Source organism: Galeopterus variegatus, unplaced genomic scaffold (genome assembly GCF_000696425.1).
Source record: "Galeopterus variegatus unplaced genomic scaffold, G_variegatus-3.0.2 Scaffold89, whole genome shotgun sequence".
Lineage (NCBI taxonomy): Eukaryota > Metazoa > Chordata > Mammalia > Dermoptera > Cynocephalidae > Galeopterus > Galeopterus variegatus.
This window is the reverse complement of record NW_007726200.1, coordinates 245,333-261,078: the sequence shown is the minus strand read 5'-3', so window position 1 is coordinate 261,078 and position 15,746 is coordinate 245,333. Positions and strand designations below refer to the sequence as shown.

General features: G+C 39.1%; 1 protein-coding gene across 1 annotated transcript in view; it reads right to left on the bottom strand.

The window, feature by feature from the left end:
• The window catches only part of MET (MET proto-oncogene, receptor tyrosine kinase), a 111,159-nt gene extending 95,513 nt beyond the window's left edge, over window positions 1-15,646 (bottom strand). The window contains exon 1 of the mRNA XM_008580997.1: window positions 15,469-15,646. The gene's annotated coding sequence lies outside the window, so the exon portion shown is untranslated. The remainder of the gene's footprint in view (window positions 1-15,468) is intronic.
• Window positions 15,647-15,746: the final 100 nt, after the last annotated feature.

Below are 15,746 nucleotides of genomic sequence, written 5' to 3'. Positions count from 1 at the left end.
CTGAGAGGCAATCTTATTTTTAATATTTGCGGACTAGTTTGCTTGACAACACGTTTGATAACATTCTTCCCAAGAGCTCACAAAATCTTCTGGAGAAGATGGGGTGTAGTGGAGAGAATGTGGGCTTTGGTGTTGGACTGACTGACATGTGACGTGAATCTGGGCTTTACCATTTACATGCCTTCTGACTCTGAGTGTCAGTTTCTTTTACCCAAAACATAAATGGTGGACATCTTGTGGCTGGCTAGGATGGTTAGAGATAAATTATGAGAGACACTGACATTCAGTTATGCAGCACATGCTGCCATTCAATAAATGTAGCAACTATACTTATTATCCTAAGTTGTGTTTTAAGCCAGTTCTCATCAAAAATGAGGAAGTTGGCACAGTCCTTTGAGTGATACCACTCCAAATACCTGGTGACTGTTTTAATACTTTATCCTCTTATCTAGAGTTTAAATAGTGTTATTTCTTATTTTCCCACCTACTGGCCGTCTTTTGGTTTTCCTCTAACCCCGTTTCAAGCTCTTGAAGTTCTTCTCAACTCGTCCTCTAAGACAAAGGCCACAGTAAGGGCCTCCCACACTAAGGAAGAAAATCAAATGGGAACCATTACTTTACCGCTTTACTTGCCGTATCCCCACTGATATTTAGCAAGTAAAGATATAGGATGCCCAGTTCAATTTGAATTTCAGATAGATAGTGAACAACATACCTTTTTTAATGTATGTCCTATGAATGTATTTTATGTGACAATCCTATTTGTAAGCAAATGGACAAAAATAAGTGCATAATCACTTTTTTTTACTAACAGAACTCAGATTAGAAAAGATTTTGGCCCAACCTATTTATCTGTTGGAGTAGAACAGTTTTTTAAGGTTTCTGCAGTACCTACATATTGTAAAACTGCGTGTACTTTTTTTTGGTGTTGTTGTTTTCCTGCTGTGTATCTAAAACATACTGTTTTAAAAGTGATTAGCAGGGTAACCTGTTCCTGACAGGTGGTTTTAAATATCATGTGAAGATATAACTCTTTTTTTTTTTAAACTGAAAGATGTACTGTGTATGGCAGCCTGCCACCCACATGCAATTTCTGAAACAGAAAAAGTACTCCTTGATTTGAATCATTGTATTTATAATAAACGAGCTTATTAAAAAGTTCAAATATAGGTGGCTATAGGAGAAAACAAGTTAAACTTAGTACAAGAATAATTTGTATGTTTTACACTTAATGTTTTTCGGGGCTGCTCTAAACACTGTTTCTTGATTATCACACAAGTGTTTCTTTGGAAGAGAGATAAATAGTGCTTTTATTCAGATCCTTATCCAATATTGCATCCCTTCTTCTAATAATCACTCAAAAAGTTAAAGATGACTAAATCTTAGCATAAGAAAAAGCCAACTGTGCATTTTCTAGTTGTATCATATGATAGGGACCATTGTCCCACTCTGATATGACAAGAGTAAAGATAAAAACAATAGAATGCCACTATATTCTCAACATTATACCTCATAAATTCATAATCTGTTAGCAAACATCTTTGTCCTTTTATGAATGGTTGAAAGTACGCAACTTCTGGGAAAGAAGAATAAATGGACATTTGTTTTACCATTGTGCATATTGTAAAAAATGCTGTTCAGAAAATACATTGAACTGTCAGAGCCCTGATTGATAGACAGGCTTTTGCCCCATTAATATATTGTAGGTCAGACAAGAATGTTTCATTGACCTTGAAAATGTGAAGGTTGAACTTCCCCAATGTTAAGAAAGTGCTGAGATGCTTGAAATCCTATAAAAGTATTTTTTAATATTTTTCAACCTAATGGATGAATGTAATTTTATAATTCAGATTGTGTAGAAGTGCTACCATATTTTGTTCAATTAATCCAGGAACACTGGATAATATAAACCCACTAATCACATTTAAGAAACATCTTTCTGGCCGGTGCGCTCACTGGCTGAGCGTGGTGCGGGCAATACCACGCCAAGGGTTGCGATCCCCTTACCGGTCACAAAAAAAAAGAAAAAAAAAAGAAACATCTTTCTAAGCATGGAAGTTAAAATAAAATAAGCCCAGCAACCTTTTCCAATTGCATTCAAATACAGGGTTTGGATAGGATAAACCTGGCTGTGCAGGCAGAATGTAAACCACTGAAGAAAGATATGTTGGAGAGGAAGCTGGCATATTACCTACTAATGAATCAGACATTCCCTCCCTTAGTGTTGAAAATGTCCTCAGCATAAGGCATGTTATAATTCCAAACAGGGACAATATACTCAGGATTGGATTTACATAACTGATCAATCTCCGTGGTGTTACCTAAAGCAGAAACCAAATGGCTGCAGTGGAACGTGGGTGGCGAGCGAACCCCATTCTCGTCACGGTGGTTGTCACACAGAGCAAGAGCAATCAGCATCCACAGAAAGAGAGACAAAGGTGCCAAAGGCCAGGCTCTGACCCTGAAACATGGAGTGGTGGAATGAGGCGAGTGTTCCTCGTGATGCTATTTCACTTAGCTCTGAATTTTCTTTTGTTCACACCTTAAAACCTTTCTTGGAAGTCAACATTAACAAGAAGACTCTCTGGCATTGGAATGAACTAGGGTCTCTTTTTCAAGGTGAGTTTTCTTGGTACGTGACATTTTCTTTTCCAGGCAAAGTAGAAAAGAACTGATAGAAATCATGGGAATACTGTGAATGGAAGCAACAGCCAATCCTAGCCATATTTTGTATAGGCATGTGTTCCTTGCATGAATGTACTGCAATTCTAACAGCATTGAAAGAAAAATTAAAAGCATATAAATAACACTACATAGAGATCAATATGTCATCAGAAAATAGAGACCCAAACAAAACTTTCTACAAAAAATTTGTAAGTATTTTAAAATGAATAGAGAATGCCAAGCAAACCAATCTTTGTGAAAATAGGAGAGTACAGAAAAATAAGTGCAGAATCCAATTTCTAAAACTCAGTAAACACTCTGGGTCCTGGAAAAATCAATAAACCAAAGGTTAGGACAACTTAAAAACAACTATGCTCAGGATTGCATTTATATAACTGATCAATTCAAGGAAAAATAATTCAGGGCAGGCGTGTGTGTATATATCTGTATGGGTAGTGGCTATGTGTGTTGGAGGGAGTGAGAGAGAGAGAGAAACAGAAAGATAAAAGAGAGGGCAAGATGTTAAAAAAACACAATAACTTTTTCAATCATATAGGTGCTGCCCTTTGATTGGGAGTCTCACCTCCCACCTCACACTCCGAGGCTACACTGTAAGAATGTGTGCGTGTCACTGGAGGAGCCCAGAGGGGAGAAGAGGCAACTATGCAGACAGAGAGGAGGAGAAGACTATTTCAGAGAGGGTATGTTACCTGAGCTGGGTGTTGCAGGATAAGTTGGAGTTGATCAGGCACAGCTGAGGCAGGGGACAGACACTTTGGGCAGAGAGGACTTATACACAGGCACCTTGGAGAGAATGTGCAGCTTGTTCAGGAAGCTGTAACTAGCATAGATGCTGTGTGGGTTGGGCTGGCAGTGGGCTTTGCTGGCAATGGATGAAGCTTGAAGGCTAGGAAGGGGACAATCACAGAAAGCACCATATGTCCTGTTGAGGGGTCTGCACTTCATCTGCAGCATGCATATATACATGTACATATATTTACACATACACACACACACACATAATGGCTGATCATGCAGTTGATCATCCCCACGGTTCGGGGCAGTGTCACTTCTTGCCTGGATTACTACAATGGTACAACAGCTATCCTCACTGGTACTCGCTCTTCATTCTTGCCCTGATAATCTGTTCTCCAAAGTACCAGAGATATCTTTCTAAACTGACAATCTGATTATGTCACTTCTCTGCTGAAAAAAAGGCCAACTCCTTACCCGAGCTTAAAAGCCATGCATGATTCAGCTTCTCCCTAATTCTTCAGCCTTGCCTCTTGCCATCGTCCCATTAGAAATCTAGGCTTCAGCCACCCTGCCCTCCTTAAACTCTTGAAGCAAGCCCTGTGCTCTCCCATTCTGGGTTTTAGCACATGTGGCTCCCTCTTTATGGAACACTCTGTACCTCAACTTCACCTGGACAACTCTTACTATCTCTTCAAGTCCCATCTTAGGTAACACTTCTCCTGGGAAGCCTTCTCTGATGCCTCTCTCACCCTCGAGTAAGGGATTAGGAGCTCTCCCATGTGCTCATACATCAAACCTGCCTTCCCTTTATCTAGCCTTTGTCGTGCTGAGTTATAATTTACTTATCTGCGTCTCCCACTAGACTATGAGCTCCATGTTTAGCCTCCAGCATAGTGCCATCATGTGGCACCTGGTAAACATTTATTGAATAAATGGATAACGGAAGAAATTAATACATGAAAGAATGATCCTTAGCAAAGATTCTAGCAGTATAGACAGAAAGAAAAGACTAGATTAGAAAGATGTTAAAGGGATAAAATTTATGTAGTAATGATTCAACATGGATAGCTAAAAAGTTACTATCTGGGGTATCATAAAAACAAGGAAAATAGGCAGAGGACACTTGGGGGCAAAAAAAATTAGTTCAGTTGGTACCTCTGAGCTGGTAGCGGCTGCTCGTTCAAGTGGAGGTGTCTATAAGGTAGCTAATAACATGGGGATGGTGGTCTGGAGCAAAGAGAAAGTCAGACAGAGCAATTTGTGAGCCACTGGTCTATCAGTGCATTTGAAGTCATTGAAGAAATTGAGATCACTCATGGGCATGTTGGGCATGTTTAACAAGTAGAAAAGAGGAATTCAGATAGAACCCCAGAGAAGACCAGAATCTAAATTTTACATCCTAAAGGGTGAAAAGAAAAATTATAAGCAAAGAAAATGTGGAAAGACAAGAGATGAAGTTCGAATAGTATTTCAGAAGTTAAAAGGAAACTTTCAACAAGTGAGAAGTAAGAGGTATAGTGTTAAATTCCACAAATGGGTCAAGTGGGATAAAAACAAGTGTCCATCAGATTTGGCATGAGGTTACCAGTGAGTAGAGCAAGGAACTTTCTCAGGAGTGCGGAACAGACTGCTTGAACTGAATGAGTTAAGGAATGAATGGGAGTGGACAAAGCAGAGAAAAATGAGTGAAAAATTTATTTTCAAGAATTCTTTATTTAAAGGATAAGACAGAAATAGGAGTGACTACTTTTAAGGTAATTGTGAATTCAAGATCCTATCGGGATGCCTGGCATATGTTGTTTTATTTCTTTCTAGAAGAAGCAGCACACTGAGTAAGGGCTGAATGAAAAATGATGAGAGGAATTTTAAAGATGGGAGGAGTTGGGAGGGCAGGGTGGACAGAGCGAGGTGCTCGGAGATGTCGGGAAGAACGGGATCAAGGCCATAGGTTGAAAAGACCATTTTGTCCTTTGAGACAGAAGCAAGGAGGTAATAATAGTGACATGAAAAGCACATGGGCTTCTATTTACTCTCTGAAATGTAAGGGAAGATCTTACTCTGAGAATAAGGGGAGCCAAAGGGACTCAAGAGCTCAAGAAAATGGTGAAAGTTTGGAATCACTGCAGTGGGCATGGGGGAAAAATGGGACTAGAGTAGCAAATGGATTTGCTGGAAAAAGTATATGCTGTGGATTGGTCGAAATGGGCAATGATCAAAACAAGAGTAAAAATTCGCTTGAGGTAATACTTATCCTAATGCACAACGCCCATTCTCCCTGCATGTCCACACAGTCAGCAGGCAGATTTGGGAGTTAATGTGCTTTCATTATTATCACATTTATGGTAAATTCCTTGTGATGTTTATATAATTCTTCAGATCTATGGGCCTTTATTAAGAGGAAATGCCAGCATTTGATTATTTTTATTTCAAAACCAGTTTGATTGAAATCTGCAAGGAATAACTTCAGAGAAAAGAAAACACATTGAAACAGATACTATGCTCTCTTTTCAATAAGGCCAACAGTCCAAAGATGTTAAAGAAATGAATCAGATGTAATGATCATCTACCTCTGAAAATTAAAGCCCATTTAGGAATTGTGAGGGAGACTTGATCCTGAATAACAGTCTAGTTATTCACTTAGAATCTTTAATAACATTTGGAAAGTAATTAATCAGCTTATGACATAGATTCAAGGGCTGTCACTTTTCATTGTCATTAATGAAACTGGGGTTTTACTTGCACTTTTCTGATGATTTAACGGACTTTTTTTTTGGTCAGCTCTTTGAAACCAGAAGAATGTTTAAAATTACTGGTCCTTGATCAAAACCAGAGTAAAAAATTTGCTCGAGGTAATACTTATCCTAATGCACAATGCCAATTCTCACTGAGTGTCCACATAGTCAGCAGGCAGACTTGGGAATTAAGTGGTTACATTATTATGACAACGCTGAGATTTCAATGTACAATCCAAGAATGTGTTAGTGAGACTGGAATAAAATTTAGAAGTATCTTAACTTTGACAAGACAGACAGGGAATTTTTTAAAAGTCCAAAATACATATTCATTACTTTTAGGAGGAAGTATTTTTTTTCCATCAACAATCTCTGCTTTGGCTGCTTTTTTATAAAATTCAATAGAACTTAAAATGTCCTACTCTTTGATAGTCATTTAAAACAACTAAGGTAGTATTTTAAGCCCAAAGATTCACCACCTAGATGCTAAATGATTCTATTTGTTTGCTGTGTTTGTCTTAACCAGATATTTTGCACGGTGTAGCCATTGGTTAGAGCTGGAGGGATTCTGTCTGAATGAGGCCAGTCAGATGACAGCTGCTCACCTAAGACTCTCAGAGGAGCAAAAAAAGGACAGGAAGTGAAGGCAGGCTCTGATATGAGGTTTTCTCAAGTCTTTAGGTTACTGTCTGAGTTTGTGTTTAGAATATGAAAATGTAATTCCTATGCACACTCTAGCATGAACTTTGTATAGTCTAAGCCCAAAGAAATGACCTCAAGATATCCTTGAAGAAAGCTAATCTACCTCCACAGCAGATGATATCCAATAGGAAATGATTAGGGATATGGTTTTTAGGGCCATAAGTTTTGGTCCCAACAGTAATTTATATATTGCAATGAGCTGATATGCTAGAAAATGCTAGTGATGAAAATGGTATAAAACATTTATAAATTTGTCTGTTTTTTCTTTTAATATTATGGTTTCCTCTGAGAAGATGGAATTTCATTTAGACTATTTGAAAGGAGATAAAAGAATGCTTAGGACATGACACTGATACTCAGAATAAATGCTTTTTCTGCTTCTGCTACATAGTGCTGCTATTCTTACTGGTAGCTGAAGGTTAGGATAGACTAAGAGGCCTCATTTAGGACTGGACAGATGATACTCTATCTTCTTGGAGAATCAAGCCACATGTGACAGAATTTGGAGGAAGTTCAGACTTTGCTTACCATGTGCCCTACCATTTTCCTGTGAGCTTCTCTTTACTCCCAATTTTGATCCACTCTTTCCTCTTTAGAAGGCGGGCAGGCTGATTCCTAATAGGACACTCTCCCTGTGACTTACAGTGCACCCAGGCCCACAACCCTTGAATCTATCCACCCGCACTTTCCCTCCCTTTGCCTCACGGATCTAATATCCCATCAAAACATCCAGGTCTTCTCCTTTATGATCTATTTTCTAAATCTGTGGCATGAGTTATTACAAAAAATTCCTTAAATTGAACTATATTTTTCCAAATGTACAAATACGGAGACATTTGTTTGTTTATCAAGTTGTGAGACCTTTTAATTAGAGCTAAAAAATCACCTAAACATGAATACATACAAATACATTGATATATGATTATTACTGATGGTTTGGTTGACCACTGTTAAAAAGATTAGGCATGTCTAAGCTATATGAAGAAGTTATTCCTTATACAGTGATTTTATAATTAAACATCAAAACAAAATTTAATGATGATTTATGTATTCAGTAAACTTTCAGCGTCACCTAAGAGAATCTCCATTTCAAGACCATAACAACATAATTTTCCTTTTTCTACCCCCACCTCCACAAGATATAAGAAATTGCCAAATTCTGTCACCCACCTGTCACACTAAAACAACACACTCTTGATCAGGAAAGATTTTCTGAGGATAAAATGTGCTGAGCAGTCAGAAATCCACAACATGGTATCAAGAAAAACCTCAACGCTTGTGTTTCAGAACTACAACGTCTTCAAAATGCTGCTTTAATTCTTTGAGGAGTTGCTGTCTCTAAAAGAGCCAGTTCTCTCATCATGTGCATTTCAACTACACTTAAAGCTACATATTTGTGCCAGTCCATATGGGAAGTCTAGTTACCAGAAAATACCCACTCACAAACAGGAAATCTAACCACAGTAAGAAGGTGTTTTTCTCCACACAATGGAGTACAAAGGTGTGTCATCCGTGTGCTTTGGAGCAAAACCCAACACCACTATTATTGTTGAGTATCCCCCTCTCCCCTCTCCTATATTATGGCAACTTATGATTATAGCATTACGTTTTCTAAGCCTGTTTGAACTTGCTGCTCTTGATTATAGATACAAGCGACCTGCCCTTTTCTGTGCATAACTTTCAATCAGTAAGCATGTCAAGGTGGAAGGAAGAATGACAGAAATAGTAAAAGGGGAGAAAAAAAATCAATTTTCAGAAAGCATATGGTAACAACTGAATATTTAATCAAATTAGCCTCGAAATTCCTTCCTATTTTCAGCACTCTTTGCAAGGCAGTTGTTTCATGGCACAAAATGAATTTCAATAAATGTCATATATTTAGTTAGATGGCTTATTTTTAAAATTTGCTGAGCCGGGTCACTGACTCAGAATAGATCTTATTCCAAGACTTGACAGATGGATATTGATATTGAATAGAAAGACTGACATTAGCTGGAGAGTTCTGGGCAGAAAAAAAAGTTATTAACAGTCAACAAAATATTTACTGAGTACCTACTATGTGCCAGGATAAAACGATAAATATTTGGAGTTTATATTTATATTACAATAGAAAGAGGAGTTGTGTCAATATCATTTCCTTGGGGTTAGTAAGGATTACAACTGAATACTACTGGTAAACAAGGTCTTTAAAAGTACTTATATTTTTCACATTGCATCATAAAATGCATTAGTACTCATTCAAACATCCATTCTGTCATGGCTGCAAGATTTTAGACCTAACTTGGGTTTCTGAAGATGCAGTTTACTGATTCTTAGAAAAAACCAACTTCCTATTTTTCTGGAACAAAAAGGGCCTTACATGATTTCAAAGATTTCTTAGACATCAAAGAGCTTAGATGGACATACAGTTTAACGGGTAATGATTCAAGATTTAGTGAATCAAAAACACATGGATTGAATTTCCCTTAAAAGATCCCTAGGTTTAAAATTTAAGAGCTAAAATGCTGGTCTAAACACACTCTGGTTCCAAGCAAAGCCAAAATTTATTTTTAAAGCTAGTTTGAGTTGTCTTATGGATCCAAAACTTGGCTGGGTTTTCCTTTCCCACATGATTAGGCCCCAAAGGAGACAATCTACCTCTGCTAAACAAATTTACTCCACCTCTCTTTCTCTGACTTGTGAAGACTGCATTATTTCAAAGGTCTCCAACTTTGAATGCTCTTCTCGATATTTTCAGTAAAATATTAAAAATTAGAAACCTTCCATGGTCTTATCGAACAGTTGGAATACTTTTTAATTCCTCAAGTCATTCTTTTAAAAAAAAAAAATTTTTACACACAACTTCAAAATTGGACCTGAGGTTCTAGGTGCTGTCTCAGATTTCCAACTATCGGGGAATACGAGATCATTTCAAAACAGGAAAAGGCCACTGATCTTAATATGTGCACTGTTTCATGATATATTATTATATTTACATTTAAAATAGTAGGAAGAAATACAGTACATAATCTTCCTTTCTAACACAATGGCCTTCCGGAAGGCCGCTAGCCTGGGCATTTCACCGAACTTTCAGGATTAAAGGAAACAAGTTAGCACACAACCTGTGAGCTTTTATTCCTTTGGAAAAATAGATTGCAACACTGATCTGACTGCTTTTAAAAGGCACTGGAAACCAGCAAGGCAGTGCAAGTTTTGAATTTCAATGGCAGGGAAATAACAACGGGTGAAGTTCAGGCAGATCCAAAAAAAAAAAAAAAAGTCAGCTAATATTCCAAAGGTAGAGTTTATCCTGAATCAGAGAACTTGGAAATAAAATTGACATATAAAAGTATGATGGATTCAAGTTTCAGAATATGATTGCTTCAGTTTAAGAATGAAATAACTAGATTATCCTTTAGATTAGAAATATACATAGCTTGATGCAGAGTACGTGAGTTGATGAGTTTAGAAAAATATGTATGTGCCAATAGTTGATGAATTATAAAATATCATTTTCTTTTTTAAATTGCTTAGATAATTTTCCAGAGGTGAAAAGTCTAAAAATTCTAGAAATATGATATTTTGTAGAAGAGGTCCTGAGGCTCTCTGGCCATGCATGCTGCTGAATTTGACAGTACCTGAAAGTGCCACAGGGGACCACTTGGCAGGCACAGTCAGGGCCCAGACCGCAGTTGGGACCAGCAGGAGCCAAATCTGGCCTGCAGACTTTTTGTCTCTCTAGGCTGTACAGTGTTTTGAAGACTTCTGGGAGATTTCTAGCTTCTCTTGAAAATTTGAAAGATACCACCACATGGTCCCATGCCAGTCACTGGGCCACCAGCAACTCTGAGAGGCCAGGCAGATGACTGTCCCCCTGTTAGGCAGGGCTTTTACTAAGCAGTCTGTCAGTCCCTAGTGAAATGGTTAGTTTTCCTAATTTAAGTTACCTGTTTGCAATCTTGATACAAGATATAGATAGGGCATAAGTGGGAAGAAAGAAAAGAGGAAGAAAATCCAACACAGCAGCTTGAGACTAGAAAGGCAAAAGGAAGGAGAGAGAGAAGTGCACAGCAGACAGGGGCCGCACACTATCAGCCAAGAGCCTCCTTTGCCATCTCTAGATCTATGCCATGGAAGGGATCAGCGACAAAGGCCATAGGTATTATCCTTGAATCCCACTGGGCCAGGCTCACAGTATGGAAAATAAGAAGGAAAGTTGTCTGAATGGAGCAATATCTCTGATCAAGGATGGAGTATGGGAATGGGACAGGGAGAATGCAGGAAAATACTATGGGTCTTTATCCATACCCCATAAACCAAAAGACATGGGCCACTCCTATATATTTATCTTTGAGACTGTAGCTACCGGTGGAAGGAATTGTTCACACATCTGCCTAGAAAACCAGGGACTCTATGGACAGCGGTGTAAGCTGTGCACTGAACAATTCCAGAAAAACAAGATGAGACTGGCACTCCCAAAGAGTGCTCCTGATATCCACATGGCTCACCCCCTTATCTGCTTCAGGTTCTAACTCACAGGCCACCTTTCAAGCAAGGCCTTCCCTCACTTCACTACTGAATTTTTCAATCACTACTTCATCCCCTCTTATCCTTGACAGTCCCTATTCCTCTTCACCATTTTATTCTTTCTTGTAGCTCTTATCACTCATTACCTGACATTCAACACATTTTATTTATGTATGCCTTCCTCAATAGAATAGAGCATCATGAGGTCAGAGATTTTTGTCTGTTTTATTCTCTACTGAAATGCAGAGTCTAGAACTGTGCCTGGTAGGTGCTCAACAAATTATCCTGTGTGAATGACTAAATCCTCAGTCACATTCTTGGAGTATAGGAACCTGGCTTTCACTAGAACCTGTGATTCTCTAACCACATTTTATAATTGCAATACTTTATTATATTAGGAAAAATAAATTTTTAAATTCAATCACCCATTATATAATTTATATGGCCCATAGGTTCTCATATAATTTCTATGAGCCCCATAGCAACAAAATTATTAGAAATTAAAATCGATAGGAGTAACCTGCATAAACACACTTGCACAAATTTATACAATCAAAAGGAATTATGTATACCTGAGTATGGGATACAAAGTTGACTGTTTTTTATTTCACTGTGCTCACACCTCCTACTACAAATGTCACATATGTGATTTTTCGTTTAATTACTTTTTACAGCTTATAAAAACACTTTCTTCATTTTGTCCTTTGAAGAGCAAAGTAGTCAGATTTTACTGGATGTTTTTATTGAAACAAATCCCAACGGGAATATACTAAACTGTTTAACACAGCTGAAGAGATATCTGAGAATGGACTTGCTGATAGAAGGATAGATTACAAAATTACTCACAGGTCTTAATCTGATAGCAGGAGCAGAATACCCCACACATATGAATGAAGACTTTTCTTGCTATGACTTCACAAAAAAAGAAAGGAAAAAGAACTGGAGAAAGAGAAGGTGAGAAAAACTCTAAGGACTAGAAATGTAATACCCATCATTTATTATTAATTTAAGGATCCCAACCTATGCTTCAGTGGAAAATGCTTCCAATAGTTAACCTTTGGTTATGGTTGTGGAGAGGTGCTGTGGTGCTGTTGGTGGCACGGGGCTAGTCTCAAGCTCACAGAACATGGAAATGTTCAGGTATTAATATCAACCTTGCCTATCTTGTAAGGTTGTAGTATTAGAAAGATGCACAAGCAGCTTGAAAATTTTAAGGTCTTTAAGTCCCAATCTTTTGATTTAAAAAAATTTTATTATTTAATAGCAAATGAGATGATTTCTAAAGTTGTATTTCTTATGTGAAGTCCTCTTAATAATTACGGATTTGGGTTCCATTTTATATGTGTGGTGTTTATCTGCATATCTAGATTGTAAACTCTTCAAGGGAAGAGATTTAATTTTTTCCTTTTTTTTTTTTTTTTAATGTTCTCCTGGTATCCAGCACATATGATACTCAACGTACAGTTCTTAGCTATTTGTGGTGAGGCAGATGTGGGCTTGGCAGCGACTCAGTGTCTTGTTAAGAACACGGAATCAAAGTGATCCTGAATTGACATTAGTCAGTGTACCTATCACTTATTACTGAGAGGTGACTATTTATTTTGCACTGAGCAAAGCCCATAAAGAAACTCTGCCCTCAGGGCTCGGTGTCAGAGACACTAGTTTCAACATAAACTGGCCAGGAAGAAGAGGCTGACTCCCTGGTACTCCTGTTTCTGTCTGTATTTCCTCCCCTTAAAGGGGCACAATTAGGGAAATTGGGTATCCCATGAACAAACACAGCTGAGCAAGGAAAGTCTTAGGGACAGGGGGAAGAATGCATAGGTAGCTCTGGAGAGAATCACTAGGCCCAATGTCAGTGAAAAAGAAACCGGGAAATTGGATTGGAGAAATAAAGGCACAGAAGACCTTGGCAGCAGCTCTGACTAAGACATAGGAAAGGGACGAGGAGGAAGGGGTAGAGAGTTGGGAGGTGACCTGAAAGTGTGAGGATCTGCACCTCACCACAGTGTGTCACCCCATGCTCTGGTGTAGCCGCTCAGAGAAAGTATGTGTCCTGAGACGATGTTAGCCCTTTTGAGTTACTCACTTTGTTTTGAGATGACCGCATTTGAGAAAAAGTTTATTTGAGATTATATAAATTTGCAAAAGGAAAATTAGACTAATGCTGTGTTGAATGTTTTTTTTAACCAACAGCTAAGAAAATTGATTTTTGAAATGTATTTGTTAGTCTACCCCTCATTAAAACAAATTTTAAAAAAATTTCAAGATTAATGTGGGCCATATGCTTATATAGTCTTAGAAGAATTTATAAAATATGGGTATTTCTCTTGCTTAGAAAACTGTCATTTTTATGTTACTGTAGGTTTAAAGGTTGTGAGAATATTAGTTATGAGCTTTCATACTGACTGGCTATGGTTTATCTGGTAAACTTTTTTTTTTTCATTCAGATAAACCTCATCCACTAATTCTGAAAACACACAGTGTACATCTAGTGTAAACCCCTACTGGGATGTATCAAGAACAAAGCAGTCTTTGAAAAAGCAGTAGTTGGCAGATCATCCTCTATGCCATAAATTCCATCATGCTAAAAGCAAAATACATTTAAGTTAATAACTATAGTTTATGCACTGTTAAGTGTGAAAAGTGAACAGAATTTTTTAAACACCCGTATATTTTATAGGCCAGCAGACACGTTTTGGTACTACAAAAAAATCTCTTGGGATATGATGTAAATTTTACCTGTGTTATTCTGCAGTTCAAAAAGAATGAACGTTGAATACACCACAGACTAACAATGATTGGAAGCAAAGCACCTCACTTCTGTTCCATTATGGAAGTTTACATGTTCAAAACAAAGTGCAAAAACTTAGAGCTAGGAAGGAAAGCTATATATCTGTAAATAACCCAAGCACCACTTACACTGTTTACAGAAAAGCACAATTTATGCCCCTGCAGCACAGAGAAACATGATGTACATCATTTTCAGATCATCATCATGCAGAAAAAACTCATAAGTCAGCTTTAATAGTTTAGCTATAAAGGAAAATAATGTTTTTCTGAATCCATCTGCATGGCAATATGCATGCGTCTGGCTGATGGAAGCAACAGAATAAGCCTCCAACCAACGCTACAAAACGTGAACAATCTTCTTAAAATTCAGAAGAGGGTCCAGATAGACTATATTCTCTCCAGTGTCAGTTTTTACAATCCTCTCATATTCACCGACCATCTTAACTTGGCAATTAAAATATCTTGGTATTTTGCCTAAGAGAGTTGACAATATTTCATTCTGCACAAGGGCTCCTTTGTACATAAAACTGCGATAAGGTAAAATACAGTGGGCAACTATTCACGCGTTAGCCACTAGAACCCTCTCCAACTGCCAAATTAGCAAATGCTCTTTTAAAACATAAAAGGTATGAAATTGGGAGACGTACTTTGGAGTAAATTCTGCACCGGCAATCCAGTGAAAGTACTTCACTGGTGTTTTAATCATTGAGTAAGCACTAGTACTAGCCAGACTGCCCGACCTCTGGTTACAATCTATTTCACCTAAGAAGATAGATGTCTTCTACAGAGCCCCAGCAAAGAGATAAGGTACGATTGAAAATGATGGATCACAAGCCCTGTGTGTTTGCCAGAAATGAAGAATTCAGACCTTCGCAGAAACACCTGCCCCTGGCAAAGACCCCCGCATAATACAGATAAAAAGCAGGGGTGGGAACAAGGAAACTGCTCGGCTCAAACCTTGCCTGCTGCATCACCCTCGGACAGAATGACCGGATCCCTTTTGTAAGGACTGAGTCAGATCACAGCCTTGAAACTTGCCGGGCCATAACAGTCACACACCCTCCGCTGCCCCAGCGCCCCTCTCCCTCCTGCGTCATACAGGTGGCCGGCAGAAGCCACCCCCTAACACGACAAGCTGCGTTCTACCTCCCCCCCGGCCACATCCCTTCAGTTTCTGAAGCCCCCAAAGTCTCGCCCACTTCTTCGATCTTGCCCTCTGGAACTGCAGTCCCGTCTCTTTGGGGAACAAAGAAAGCAGAAGCGCTGGGTCAGGGGGTCGGGTGCGGGATCTGAGGGGGACTGTAGTTTTTTTTACCTTGCGGTGGTGGCCGGGAGCCGGCCGAGAAGAAGTCAGCGGCGCCGGGACCACCCGCGCGCTCCGCACCTCCCGCCTCCTCGCAGCGAGTCAGCTGTCGCCCCGCATCTGGCTCGCGCCCTCCAGCCGGCTCCGCATCTGCTCACAAAGCGCTCGGGTCGCTGCGGGCGGCGAGGGCCTCCGGGTCACCTGCGGCCGGGCCGAGCCCGCCCCGCCCGCTCGCCCTCCCGCCAGCCAGGCCAGGCTCTCTCCACCCCTTCCCACCCGCGCGCTGCCCG